At 48.0% G+C, this 14,294-nt stretch overlaps 1 protein-coding gene across 1 annotated transcript in view; it reads left to right on the top strand.

Moving 5' to 3' along the window:
• The window catches only part of MRPS18A (mitochondrial ribosomal protein S18A), a 564,209-nt gene that overhangs the window by 10,887 nt on the left and 539,028 nt on the right, over positions 1–14,294 (top strand). The window lies entirely within an intron of this gene.

Raw genomic sequence — 14,294 nt, 5'->3', positions numbered from 1 at the left:
ATTTGTAAAACCTTTTAAATAAATTCATTCAATTTTAGTCAATTTGACTATACAAAATTCTTTCTCCCAATGTTCTATATCCATTCAGGGTTTTTTTTTTTTTTTTTTTTTTTTTTTTTTTTTTTTTTTTTTTTTGAGACGGAGTCTCGCTCTGTCGCCCAGGCTGGAGTGCAGTGGCCGGATCTCAGCTCACTGCAAGCTCCGCCTCCCGGGTTCACGCCATTCTCCTGCCTCAGCCTCCCGAGTAGCTGGGACTACAGGCGCCCACCACCTCGCCCGGCTAGTTTTTTGTATTTTTTTAGTAAAGACGGGGTTTCACCGTGTTAGCCAGGATGGTCTCGATCTCCCGACCTCGTGATCCGCCCGTCTCAGCCTCCCAAAGTGCTGGGATTACAGGCTTGAGCCACCGCGCCCGGCCCCATTCAGGTTTTTAAATTTTAATTGATAATTGTTTATATTTATGGGATACAAAGTAATACTTCAATACATGTATACATTATGGAATAATCAGATCAGAATAATTGGCTTATATATCTCCTCAAATATTTATTTTTTTGTAGTGACAGTATTGACTTTTTAAAATTTTTATTTATTTATTTATTGAGACACAGTCTCACTCTGTCACCCAGGCTGGAGTGCAGTGGCATGATCATGGCTCACTACAGCCTCAGCCTCCTGGGTTCAGCTGATCCTTCCACCTCAGCCTCCCCAGTAGCCACTACAGATGCATGCCACTACGCCAGCTAATTTTTGTATTTTCAGTAGAGACATGTTTGGTCATGTTACCCAGGCTGGTCTTGAACTCCTGAGCCCAAGTGATCCTCCCGCCTCGGCCTCTCAAAGTGCTGGAATTACAGGCATGATCCACCATACCCAGTAGATATTTCAAATCCTCTCTTCTAGCCAGGCATAGTGCTACATGCCTATAGTCTCAGTTACCTGGGAAACTGAGGCAGGAGGATTGCCTAAACCCAGAAGTTCAAATCTAGCCCGACCAACATAGCAAAACCCTGTCTCTAAAAAGAAATTCTAGAGTAGGCACGATGGCTCGCATGGGTAATCCCAGTACTTTGGGAGGAGGAGGTGGGCTGGATCACTTGAGGTCAGGAGTTCAAGACCAGTCTGGCTAACATGGCAAAACCCCTTCTCTACTACACACACACACACACACACACACACACACACACACACACACCCCTACCTCCCTGGACATGGTGGCGTGTGCCTGAAATCCCAGCTATGCAGGAGGCTTAGACACAAAAATTGCTTGAACCTGGGAGGCAGAAGTTGCAGTGAGCACAGATCACACCACTGCACTCTAGCCTGGTCAACAGAGTGAGACTTCATGTCCACAAAAAAAAAAAAAAAAAAAGCGTTTTTTAGTTGTCTTGAAATATATAATACATTGTATTAACTATAGTCACCTTGATGTGCAGAACACCAGAACTTATTTCTCCTATCTAGGTATAGCTTTGCTCTCACTGAGCAATGCCTTCCCTTTCCTCTTGCACCTCCCATTTCCTTCTTTCATTCTGAAACAACCTTAAATAACCTCCAAACTAGACAAAATTAGTATCTTCCTTTACCCCCCAAAAATTCTTATGCTTTATAAGTTTCTTAACCAAAAGTATGCGTTACTTTTCTTTTGTATTTTGCATGCAAAGTTTCTCTTACAATTTCTAGTTTTAACTACATATACTTAAAATTCTTAACCCTTAGTAACCTTAATTTCTAGTAAAAATAGGAAGTAAGCAGTCACAAACTGTTACAGCAGCATTCTGCAGATTGACAAATCTATAAATGCATCATTTTATTTCTGAAAATATGTGCTTTCTCATAGTATAATTTTATTTGGACAGGGTCTTGGTGTACTGCCCAGTGGAGCCACCATAGCTCACTGCAACCTCAAACTCCTAGGCCCAAGTGATCCTCCCCACCTTGACCTCATCAGTAACTAGTACTACTGTGTCTAGAAATGGTGGGTTCTTGGTCTCACTGACTTCAAGAATGAAGCCGTGGACCCTCCTGGTGAGTGTTAAGTTCTTAAAGATGGTGTGTCCCAAGTTTGTTCCTTCAGACGTTCAAATGTGTCTGGAGCTTCTTCGATGTGGCAGATGCCTGCTCTCACCAGGAGTAAAACTGCAGACCTTCGTGGTGAGTGTTATAGCTCTTAAAGACCCAACCACTGGAGTTGTTTGTTCATTCTTCCCAATGGGTTGGTGGTGTGGTTGGCTTTAAAAGTGAAGCTGGAAACCTTGATAGCGTTACAGCTCATAAACGCAGTGTGAACCTAAAGAGTGACCAACAACATTTGCTGTAAAAAGTGGAAATCTAACGCGTCTACAAAGATCCCACCACATTGTCGCAGGCTATCGCGGGTAACCTGCTTTTATTCCCTTACCTGGCCCCACCCACATCCTGCTGATTGGCCCATTTTACCGAGAGCTCATTGGTTCACTTTACAGAGAGTTGATTGGTCTGTTTTGACAGAGTGCTGATTGGTGCATTTACAATCCTTGAGCTAGACACAGAGTCACAGAGTGCTAGTTAGCTAGATGCAGAGTTAGCTAGATACAGAGTACCAATTGGTGTATTCACAAACGCTGAGCTAGACACAGAGTGCTGATTGGTGCATTTACATCTAGCTCCTTGAGCTAGACACAGAGTCACAGAGTGGTAGCTAGCCCTCCAAGTCTCCACTAGGTTAGCTAGATACAGCATGCCAGTTGGTGTATTTACAAACCTTGAGCTAAACACATAGTACTGATTGGTGTATTTACAAACCCTGAGGTAGACACAGAGTGCTGATTGGTGCGTTTACAATCCTTGAGCTAGACACAGAGCGCTAGACGGAAAAGTTCTCCAAGTCCCCACTGGGTTAGCTGGATACAGAGTGCTGATTGGTGCACATACCATCCTCTGGCTAGATATAAAAGTTCTCCAGGCCGGGCGCGGTGGCTCAAGCCTGTAATCCCAGCACTTTGGGAGGCCGAGACGGGCGGATCACGAGGTCAGGAGATCGAGACCATCCTGGCTAACACGGTGAAACCCCGTCTCTACTAAAAAAAAATACAAAAAACTAGCCGGGCGAAGTGGCGGGCGCCTGTAGTCCCAGCTACTTGGGAGGCTGAGGCAGGAGAATGGCGTGAACCCGGGAGGCGGAGCTTGCAGTGAGCTGAGATCCGGCCACTGCACTCCAGCCTGGGCGACAGAGCATGACTCCGTCTCAAAAAAAAAAAAAAAAAAAAAAAAAAAAAGTTCTCCAAGTCCCCATCCAGTTCAGGAGTCCAACTGGCTTCACCCAGTGGTGATCCTGCACTAGGGCTGCAGGCGGAGCTGCCTGCTAGTCACGAGCCGCGCCTGCACTTCTCAGCCCTTGGGCTGTCGAGGGGACCGGACGCCACGGAGCAGGGGCCGGCGCCCGTCGGGGAGGCTCAGGCCGCGCGCGGGAATCCACCGCAGGGAGAGGAGCTCAGACATGGCAGGCTGCAGGTCCTAGCCCTGCCCCGCGGGGAGGCAGCTAAGGCCCTACGAGAATTTGAGTGTGGCGCCGGCGGCCTGGCACTGCTGGGGGACCCGGCTCTACCTCGCAGCTGCTGGCCCGGGTGCTAAGCCCCTCACTGCCCTGGGCCGGCGGTGCTGGCAGGCCGCTCCGTGTGCCGGGCTCGCCGAGCCCGCGCCTGCCGGAACTCACACCGGCCCGCGAGCGCAGTCCCGGTTCCTGCCCGCGCCTCTCCCTCCACACCTCCCTGAAAGCAGAGAGAGGAGGCTCCGGCCTCAGCCAGCCCAGAGAGGGGCTCCCACGGTGCCGTGGCGGGCTGAAGGGCTCCTCAAGTGCCACCACAGTGGACGCTGAGGCCGGAGGCCGAGGAGGCGCTGAGAATGAGGGCTACTAGCACATTGTCATCTCTCAATACTACGGGGTCTTGCTCTGTCACCCAGGCTGGAGTGCAGTGACATGATTATAGCTTACTGGAGCCTCAAACTCCTGGCCTCAAGTGATCTTCCTGCTACAGTCTCCCAAAGTGCTGAGATTGCAGGCCTGAGCCACTGTACCCTGCCCCAGAGTACAATTTTGAAGTGGCAAAGGATGTATTTACTAACAGACCCAGATATCTATAGTTCCTTTGTAATAAGAAGACAAAAGTAGGTAAACTTATGTTCAGCAATTATATGTTTCAGTATTTTATCTTGTTGGGAAATGATCTAGATATACAATGAATAGCCATCACTTAATTTAATGTAGTATAACTTTAGGAGAGTAAGTTACTGAAGAGATTTGGGAATCAGTTTTTAAACAGACATATTATAAAACGTAATTATTGGCCAGGCATGGTGGCTTACCTGTAATTCCAGCATTTTGGGAGGCCAAGGTAGGAAGATCCCTTGAGGCCCGCAGTTGGAGACCACCCTGGGCAACATAGGGAGACTCTCTCTACAAAAATAAATATAAATATAAAACCATCAGCCGGGAGTGGTGGTGCACATCTGTTACTCAGGAGGCTGAGACAGGAGGATCGCTTCAGCCTAGAAGTTCGAGACTGCAGTGAGCAATGATTAAGCCACTGCACTGCAGCGTGGGTGATAGAGGAGATCCTGTCTCCAAAATGAAACAAAACAAAACAAAACATGATTACTGTTAAAAGGTATATATATTTGCTGGACATGGCAGCTCACGCCTGTAATCCCAGCCCTTCGGGAGGCCGAGGTGGGCAGATCACAAGGTCAGGAGATCGAGACCATCCTGGCTAACACGGTGAAACTCTGCCTCTACTAAAAATACAAAAAATTAGCCGAGCATGGTGACTGGTGCCTGTAGTCCCAGCTGCTCAGGAGGCTGAGTGAGGAGAATGGCATGAACCCAGGAGGGGGAGCCTGCAGTGAGCCGAGATCACGCCACTGCACTCCAGCCTGGGCGACAGAGCAACACTCTGTCTCAAATAAATAAATAATTTTATATATATATATATATATATATACACACATTTTCTTTTTTTTTTTTTTGACACAGAGTCTTGCTCTGTCACCCAGGCTGGAGTGCAATGGCACGATCTTGGCTCACTGCAACCTCCACCTCCCAGGTTCAAGCAATTCTCCTGCCTCAGCCTCCTGAGTAGCTGGGATTACAGGCACCTGCCACCACACCAAGCTAGTTTTTGTATTTTTAGTTGAGACGGGGTTTCACCATGTTGGCCAGGATGGTCTCAATCTCTTGACCTCGTGATCCGCCTGCCTTGGCCTCCCAAAGTGATGGGATTACAGGCGTGAGCCACCTCAGCCTGCCAAAAGGTATATTTTAAAACTTTTATCCTATTTACATATATTTAAGTCACTTGTTCTTAACAATTATGCTTGGGCAACAATTATGCATGAAAATCTTATGAAACATTAGACAAAGCTAGCCATTATCAAGTTATTTCCCTGATAACTGTTTTATGGCACATGAATGTTGAGCAAATATCATGAAAGCGAAAACCTGCAAGTTAAATACATGGGATTTTGGCTGGGCGCGGTGCCTGTAATCCCAGCACTTTGGGAGGCTGAGGCGAGTGGATCAGTAGCTATCCATGGCTCCGAAAATCAATCTGGGGACTATTTGCCTGTCATCAGGGATCAATCTTATCTGGAGGTCCCTGAGTCCCTTAAGAGCAGGAAGCCGGGCACGGTGGCTCACACCTATAATCCCAGCACTTTGGGAGGCTGAGGCAGGAAGATGGCTTGAGCTCAGGAGTTCAAGACCAGCCTGAGCAACATAACCAAACCCTCTCTCTACCAAAAATACAAAAATTAGCTGGGTGTGGCGGCATACGCTTATAGTCCCAACTACTCAGGAGGCTGAGACAGGAGGATCACCTGAGCCCTGGAGGTGGAAGTTGCAGTGAGCTGAGATCATGCCACTGCACTCCTGCCTGCGCGACAGAGTGAGACCCTGTCTCAAAGAAAGAGAGTGAGAGGAGCAGGAGAGCCTAAAGTTTAGTGACTGAGTGGGAAGAGGGATTAGTTCATAGGGCCTATTCCTAGGTGATCTGCCACTGTGTAGAGGGTACTGTGTCTTCTGAACTTGTGAAAGGGCAGACACAGAGTGGGGAGCATAAAGGTGAGTGGGGAGCCCTCTGAAGCAGGCAGAGCTTGACTGCAGAGCCCTGGCAATGGGAGCCTGAAGGAACACCAAAGTGATCCTTGCCACCCATCCTAGGTGCTTCTGCCAAAGTAACTCAACCTATATGTCCCAGGCCTGGAGACCAGTGCTCTCTGTAATTCTTTCAGGTAAAGAGAAGTTAAAACAGGCATCTGGTGTTTAAGGGATTTTCTGAGGAAGCTGGAGGAGCTTGGGGAGTTTAAGGAATTTGCTGAGGAAGTGAGGCCAGATTTTGAGGAGGGCAGTTTAGGGGGTCTAGAGATCCAAGAGATCTTCTGGAGGGCCAGGGCCAGGGAGTTGGGGGTAAACAGGAGTATTAGAAGCTAGAGAAGGGGATTTATGGTGGATTTGGATTTCAATTTTGTTCTAACTGATTTCTGTGTTCTTGTTTTATGATCTCATTAAGGGAGTCCCCAAGGTTAACCTTTATACCACTTTTCAATTTGATCTTCCCATGGGAATTAATAAGTTGTTTAGGAGGAGAGCTGTAAATTTTTTTTCTTTTTCTTTTCTTTTTTTTGAGACAAGATCTCACTCTGTTGCCCAAGCTGACATGCAGTGGTGTGATCAAAGCTCACTGCAGCCTCGACCTCCTGGGCTCCAGCGATTCTCCCAGGCTCAAGCGATCCTCCTACCTCAGCCTCCCAAAGTGCTGGGATTACAGGTGTGAGCCACTGCGCTTGATCAGTTTTATTTTTCTCAAATAGTACCAATTTGTTTATTCCAGAAGTGACTCAAACCAATAAGCTTTTTCATTTAAAGCCCCGGAGGAAACGTTCCAGGCTTGGAATAAATCTTTACTGGCCTGGTGCAGTGGCTCATGCCTGTAATCCCAGCACTTTGAGAGGCCGAGGTGGGCAGATCACCTGAGGTCGGGAGTTCGAGACCAGCCTGACCAACATGGAGAAACCTCGTCTCTACTAAAAATACAAAATTAGCTGGGCGTGGTGGTGCATGCCTGTAATCCCAGGTACTCAGGGGGCTGAAGCAGGAGAATCGCTTGAACCCGGGAGGTGGAGGTTACAGTAAGCCGAGATCGTGCTATTGCACTCCAGCCTGGGCAACAAGAGCGAAACTCCTCAAAAAAAAAAAAAAAAAAAAAAAAAAAAAAAAAATCTTTGCTGTGGGTGCAAATGGCATTCCCAATGTGGATGCAGAAGTTGTAGCCCCATAATCCAAAAAGTTCACTCCCAGAAACAGCCTAAGAAAGCAAAGACCTTCCCTGTCACAGGCAGTTAAGCATAGTGTTTGTGAAAATGAAATCTTGGTTTGCCAAGGAATGTGGGACAGCTCTAGTCATCTAGTCATAAACCTGCTAATCTGCTCATCTGTGACAGCAGTTGTCCTCTCTCTGGGCAGGCATTAATTGGAGGGGACTTTCCCAGCACTAACCAAGCAATAGAGGTTGAGAAGTCATAGACCCCTTATAGACTGGAACCTCTTATTAAGACAAACACCTCGAGAGCTGGCAAGGCCACACGGAGGGAATGCTGCTCGTCACTTCATGTCTCGGGCTCCCAGCCTGTTAGGCTGCCTGCCTGATGCAAGCCAGCACTTGCACCCCTGGCTGGCAGAGACCAGAGAGAATACCTCACTGTCACAAAAGCCATCAAGACACGAAACAAGACAAAAGGAGACCCTCATTCCATGATTCTCCTCCTTATGACAAAGGACACAAAAGATAGAGGCAAAAAACAAACAAAAAATGACTATCCCTGGGAGGGAAGGGATCAGAAACAAGCACTAGACCAATAAACAAAACAAAAAACCCCAGACCCTAGTGTGCCACACAAGAACAAACAAATGTTTTATCTTGCTAATCTAAATTCAGAAAGGGGAAAAACAGGCCAGGCGCAGTGGCTCACGCCTATAACCCCAACACTTTGGGAGGCCGAGGCGGGCGGATCATTTGAGGCCAGGAGTTTTAGACCAGCCTGGCCAACATGGCAAAACCCCGTCTCTACTAAAAAAATTAGCCGGATGTTGTGGCGGGCACCTGTAATCCCAGCTACCTGAGGCTGAGACATGAGAATCACCTGAACCCAGGAGGTGGCGGTTGCAGTGAGCCAAGATCGTGCCACTGCACTCTAGCCTGGGCGACAGAGTGAGACTCGATCTCAAAAAATAAAATAAAATATAACATAATAAATAAAGAGAAGAAACAAAACCAAAGCGACATTTACCATTCTCACTTTGACCATATCCTGCAGGCAGAGATCTAGGAGCCTAACATGCTAAGAATCTTACCTGGAATCCTACATTGTGGAGTATTGGAGCTAGCAGGTCCCAGACAGTAAGGTCCCTTTGTAACAGAGCCTATATTACTAAAAAAGAAACAACAACAACAACAACAAACTAGGTATTCTTTTTTTTTTTTTTTTGAGAAGGGGTCTGGCTCTGTCTCTCAGGCTGGAGTGCAGTGGTGTGATCTTAGCTCATTGCAACCTCTGCCTCCCAGGCTCAAGTGATCCTCCCACCTCAACCTCCCAAGTAGCTGAGACTACAGGAATGCACCAATACACCTGGCTAAATTTTTTCTTTTCTTTTTTTTCTTTGAGAAGAAGTCTTGCTCTGTTGCCCAGGCTGGAGTGCAGTGGCATGATCTCGGCTCACTGCAACCTCCGCCTCCTGGGTTTAAGCAATTCTCCTGTCTCAGCCTCCCGAGTAGCTGGGATTATTGGCGCTCGCCACCATGCCCAGCTAATTTCTGTATTTTTAGTAGAGATGGGATTTCACCATGTTGGTCTTGAAGTCCTAACCTCGTGATCTGCCCACCTTGGCCTCTCAAAGTGCTGTGATTACAGGCATGAACCACCACGCCCAGCCACCAATTTATTTATTTATTTATTTGGTAGAGATAGGGTTTCTCCATGTTGCCCAGGCTGGTCTCAAACTCTTCGGTTCAAGCGATCCACCAGCCTCAGCCTCCCAAAGTGCTGGGATTATAGATATGAACCACTGCTATTTGCCTTTTTCTGTGTCCTTTTCCTCTTCCAATGGATAATTGCTTATACATAGTCATTTTGGTAGAGGTTAGTCACTAATAATTGATTAACTTCATACCCTGACCCTGGGGGGTTGCCCACAAGGCTAATGAATTTTTTTTTTTTTTCTTCAAAGAACGATGGTCTCTAGGTCATGCAGACCTCCTTGATGGCATCCAGAAAGTTTGATCGACCTAGGGCTGTTAGCAGCTTTGATCACTGGGGAATCTCACCGCCCACAATCCACCTTAGTCATAAAAGCCCCAGTTTTGTCCAAAGGCAGGTCGGATTTGAAAGTTTGTCTCTCCCGGTCGGGCGCAGTGGCTCATGCCTGTAATCCCAGAACTTTGGGAGGCTGAGGCGTGTGGATTACCTGAGGTCAGGAGTTCGAGACCAGCCTGGCCAACATGGCGAAACCCCGTCTCTACTAAAGATACAAACATTAGCCGGGTGTGGTGGCGGGTGCCTGTAGTCCCAGCTACTGGGGAGGCTGAGACAGGAGAATCACTTGAACCTGGGAGGCGGAGGTTGCAGCGAACCGAGATTGCACCACTGCACTCCAGCCTGGGCAATAAAGCGAGACTCTGTATTTCTTTTTTTTTTTTTTTTTTTTTTTTTTTTTGAGACGGAGTCTCGCTCTGTCATCCAGGCTGGAGTACAGTGGCATGATCTCAGCTCACTGTAAGCTCCACCTCCCAGGTTCACACCATTCTCCTGCCTCAGCCTCCTGAGTAGCTGGGACTACAGGTGCCCGCCACCTTGCCCAGCTAATTTTTGGTATTTTTTAGTAGAGATGGGGTTTCACCGTGTGAGCCAGGATGGTCTCGATCTCCTGACCTCGTGATCTGCCCACCTCGGCCTCCCAAAGTGCTGGGATTACAGGCGTGAGCCACCGCCACCGGAGACTCTGTCTCAAAAAAGAGAAAGTTTGTCTCTCCCATGCTCACAGGTTGGCCAAATCAAATCAACCATTTTCTCTTCCAAAGCACTGATGTGTCACTGTTTGGCTTCCTGCACATCTGGTACTCAAACTGAGCTTTTGGGGTTCTACAAGTATAGGAGAGAAAAAAATATTGCTTCTTGGTACCCTTCTAAGTTCTTTGGCAGGTCTATGTATTAAATTGACATAGACAGATTTACAAGAGAAAAACATTTTTAATTTCATATGTATGCACAGGAGTCCCACAAAAATATAAGACTCCAAGAAACAGCCCGAAAATTAAAGCTTATGTACTCTCCTGAGCTACAGAATAGGGAATTGGGGCTTCTAGAGGTGATGGAGACATAGGAGGGTGAGGGGAGGCAATGGGTGGTAAAAATAAAGGGTGCCTTGTTATGCAGATACAAGTCTCTCAGGTGATAACAATTGTCTGGAGTAAATCTCTTCCTGATATAGATGCCCTCTCTAATGAAAATTTCCTTGTTAGATGTAGATTTCCTTGATAAAAGAACAGAGCAACTCCCATGTCTGCAGTTTCTCAAAATAACAGCTTGAAATAATCAATATCCCAAAGAGATATATTTTGGGGTGGCATAGTCTAGTCACTGGCAGTTCTGTTTTGGAGTGGTGTGTCCTGAGTCCCTAAAGCACCTACTAAAAGGGTCTTTATCCAGAAATCTACGTGGCTTCATCTCTGACCTCCTTCAAATCTTTGCTCAAATATTGCTCAACCATCCTATTTAAATGTACGCTCCTTCCACCCCACCTGCAGCTGCCCTGCCATCCTTTCCTCTACTTTCTTTACCTCTCTGCTAAATCACTGTCAGACATGCTATATATTTTACTTCCTTATCTTGTTGGTTATCTGCCTCCCTTGCTAAACCTAAGATCTACCTGGCACAGTGACTCACTCCTGTAATCCCAGCACTTTGGGAGACCAAGGCGGGTGGATCACCTGAGGTCAGGAGTTTGAGACACCAGCTGGGCCAACATGGAAACCCCGTCTCTACTAAAAATGCAAAAAATTAGCCAGCCATGGTGGTGGGCGCCTGTAATCCCAGCTACTCAGGAGGCTGAGGCAGAACCTGGGAGGCAGAGGTTGCATTGTGCTGAGATCATGCCACTGCACTCCAGCCTGGGCGACAGAGAGAAACTCCGTCTCAAATAAATAAATAAATAAATAAATAAAATAAAATGTAAGTTCTGTGAGAGAAGGGACTTGAGAGTAGGAACTATTTTGTCTGTTGTCGTGGCCCAGTTCTTGGCAATAAATACTTGTTTAAAATGTTGTAAGAAATGTGAAAGGAAAAGAGACCCCAAACTCACAAAGGGGAAAGTTAAGCTTGGGAACTGAGTCACAGAAAAACTGCCTTATTTTGGTTCCTAAACAGACAGCTACAGCAATGGAAGGCCTCATATTTTCCAGGTGACCTTTCTCACAAATTGCTCAGGAGGAATTCCTTGTGTGCTCCAAAGTCCTCACCCTAAGGCCAAGTTCTGTTGAATGTCACCCTAATAGTGTAAATTAACAGCTTGTCTTCACAGGTATGGGATAAAGACAAGACTAGAAATCATCCCTTTGCCCACCCCAAGACCAACGCATGTTTGACTTCTTCCTCTACTCTGTGTTCGCTTTATCTTACATAAAATGCAGATTTACTGAGCCAAGGTGAAGGCGTAATGGACTGTTTTCCCTCCTGCGGCTCTTTCCCCTTTAAGTATGGAAATCCTGAAACTGTCTTTGGAAAAAGGACAGGCCACAGAGCCTCCTGTAATTTTTGTCTCTTTTTCCCAGGCTCATCCTCAACCTTGGCAAAATAAACCACTAAGTTGACGGAGATCTGTCTCACACACTTTTTTTGGGTTTATGGAACAGATAAATGAAGGTTCTGTGGCAGGATCCAAACCCAGGTTTGCTTGCCCCAGAATCTGTGCAGCTGGGGCACACTCCTAGGATGTGTGTGAGAACCCCTGGGCTGCACAGACAGCTCAAGGGGAGGAACGACAGGCCCTGATGGCTCCCTCTAAGAACTACCAAAGTGCCATACTCCGTGGGGAACCGTGGAGGCCCCACCAAGCACTGGCCCACATCTGTGGTTGCTGTGACCTTGGCTAAGTCACATCTCGCTCCTCCCAGCCTCAGTTTCCATAGCTGTGGGATCTTCCAGCGGTGAGATCCTTGGACCCTGGGATGAGACCCAAAAATACTCCTACCCCACCGCTGCCTCTTGTAAACAGAGTGAGGGATTCCTGGGGCCTGGGATGGTGAGGCTGGTAAAGGAAACTGGCTATTGTGTCTGGGAACAATGGGGAACTCCAGAGGGGTTTGGGCAGTGAGGTGGGGGAGGTTCAGTGGCTGGCTCCAAGGAATGGATCTAGTCTTAGTTTACTCTGCAACCCCCGACCCCTCCTGGGATTAACTGCCCTCTCCACCACCTTCTCATCCTCCATTAGCTCCACCCCACCTCCCTTGGCCTGCCCCAGACATTTTCTCCAAGGCAGGAACACTAAATTTGTTGTGGATTTCCTCAGCATTCCTGGAAAAATAACCATCCTCGTCAGCAACAAAGCTGCCAGGGAGTGGTTTCTTCCAGTTCCCAGTTTAGCCTTGTGTCATGGATCCTTCCTGTACTTCCCAGACCTCTGCCTCCCATGCTCTGCAGGCAACTTTGAGGAAACTGACCAAATCTCGTGTTTCCTTAAGGTCAATTAAAAAAAAAAAAAAGAGTATCTGGATACCAACTTGTGAAGGTGAGGACTGTGGGCTAGCACTAAGTGGCCCCTGGGGTCTGCCTTCGTGGTCCACTCCCCAGATGCCCAGGGCCATCCAGAAACATTCTGGATGATGCCCATACACAGGCTTCAGTTAATCGAGCCAGACATGACAACATACATTGCGTGCCGACTGTGTGAAGGCCCATGCAAGGCTCTGGGACAGTGGTGAAGAGGACAGACACACCAAGAGCCACCAGAGTGACAGACAGCAGACGGGGAAAACAGGAATGGTAGCAAGAGTTGCACTAGAGTCGGGTCTGGCACCGAGAGTCCTGCTCTTCCCACCCCTTTCTGCATGTCTCCACCCAGGCGCTCAAGAGCATGCTGCCAAAGGCCACTGACTCCGCATGACTTGCATTAAAAACACTTGTCTGAGTCCCAGCTCGTGAAGTTGGCTGGAGGTGCTTCTGAGTTGGTCGCTGTGGAACCACATGCTGGCTCTGGGACCCTCTCTCAGGGCCCCTCTGGATGCCAGAGCAGTCTGTATATTGCACAGCAGGGGTTGAGAGTGGCACCTTCCGGAGCTGTGCTATGGGATGGCCCTCCTCCCTAAAATGGGACTTATAATAATACCTACAGCTGACCAGATAAAGAGATGAGGAGAATGTGAGGCTCAGAGTTTGGCTACTAGGAAGGTGTCTCATAAATATTAGTTTCCTTCCTTTCACCCTTATGTCAGAGGCCAGTGGAGAACTGGCTGCTCCTTGGAGGCCTGACACAAGGCAACCTGCTGCTCATGGGCAGCACTTAGATCAGAGGCTGGAGCTCTGTTAATGCTTGAAGAATCAAGGGAGGCCTGCAGAGGCTGTGGCCCCTCATTCCGTCATGTTCCACTGGCCTGTTTTCCTCTCTGGAAAATCAGCACTGGTGTGGGGCCCTCCCCATTTGTAGGAGGTTGAGGACAGCTCTGATGCCTAAACAAGGAGTTCTGACAAGGAGCCAGGGAGGCCTCATCATGGGCAGGGAGTGTCAAGGGTTGATGTTGCCAAGGAGAAGGTGGGGAGACCTTAGGGCCAGGAACCACAGCCAGCCAGGTATAGGCAGTGTGGGAGGGGAAAGGGCAGAGTTCTAGCCCAGGAAGTGGGAGCTCAGCCCTGTCATTATCACAGTGTCTTTCTGCCTGGGACAACAGACCAGAAACCATCTACCTGAGTGAGGAGCTAGGGCCTAAATGTGACCACTGAAAGAGGAGGTGATGCACTTTGGAGAGATGGTCCCTTATCCATGACCATCATTCCTCTGCCTACCAATCCCAGGCAATGATAGACCTATGCACAGGCGACCGGGCAGTGGGGCACACACTGGGTATGCCTGTAAGACATGAGCAAAATGGGCCAGGGAGAGTGACAGGTGGGACTTCCCAATCCACAAGAACAGTTGTTCTGGCCAGGGAGGAGGAGGTGGTCCAGGAGAAGAGCTTGTGTAGAATGCAGCCATTGTCCCCACTGAAACAGCT

Source organism: Macaca thibetana, chromosome 4 (assembly GCF_024542745.1).
Source record: "Macaca thibetana thibetana isolate TM-01 chromosome 4, ASM2454274v1, whole genome shotgun sequence".
Classification (NCBI taxonomy): domain Eukaryota; kingdom Metazoa; phylum Chordata; class Mammalia; order Primates; family Cercopithecidae; genus Macaca; species Macaca thibetana.
This window is presented reverse-complemented; position numbering and strand designations above follow the sequence as displayed.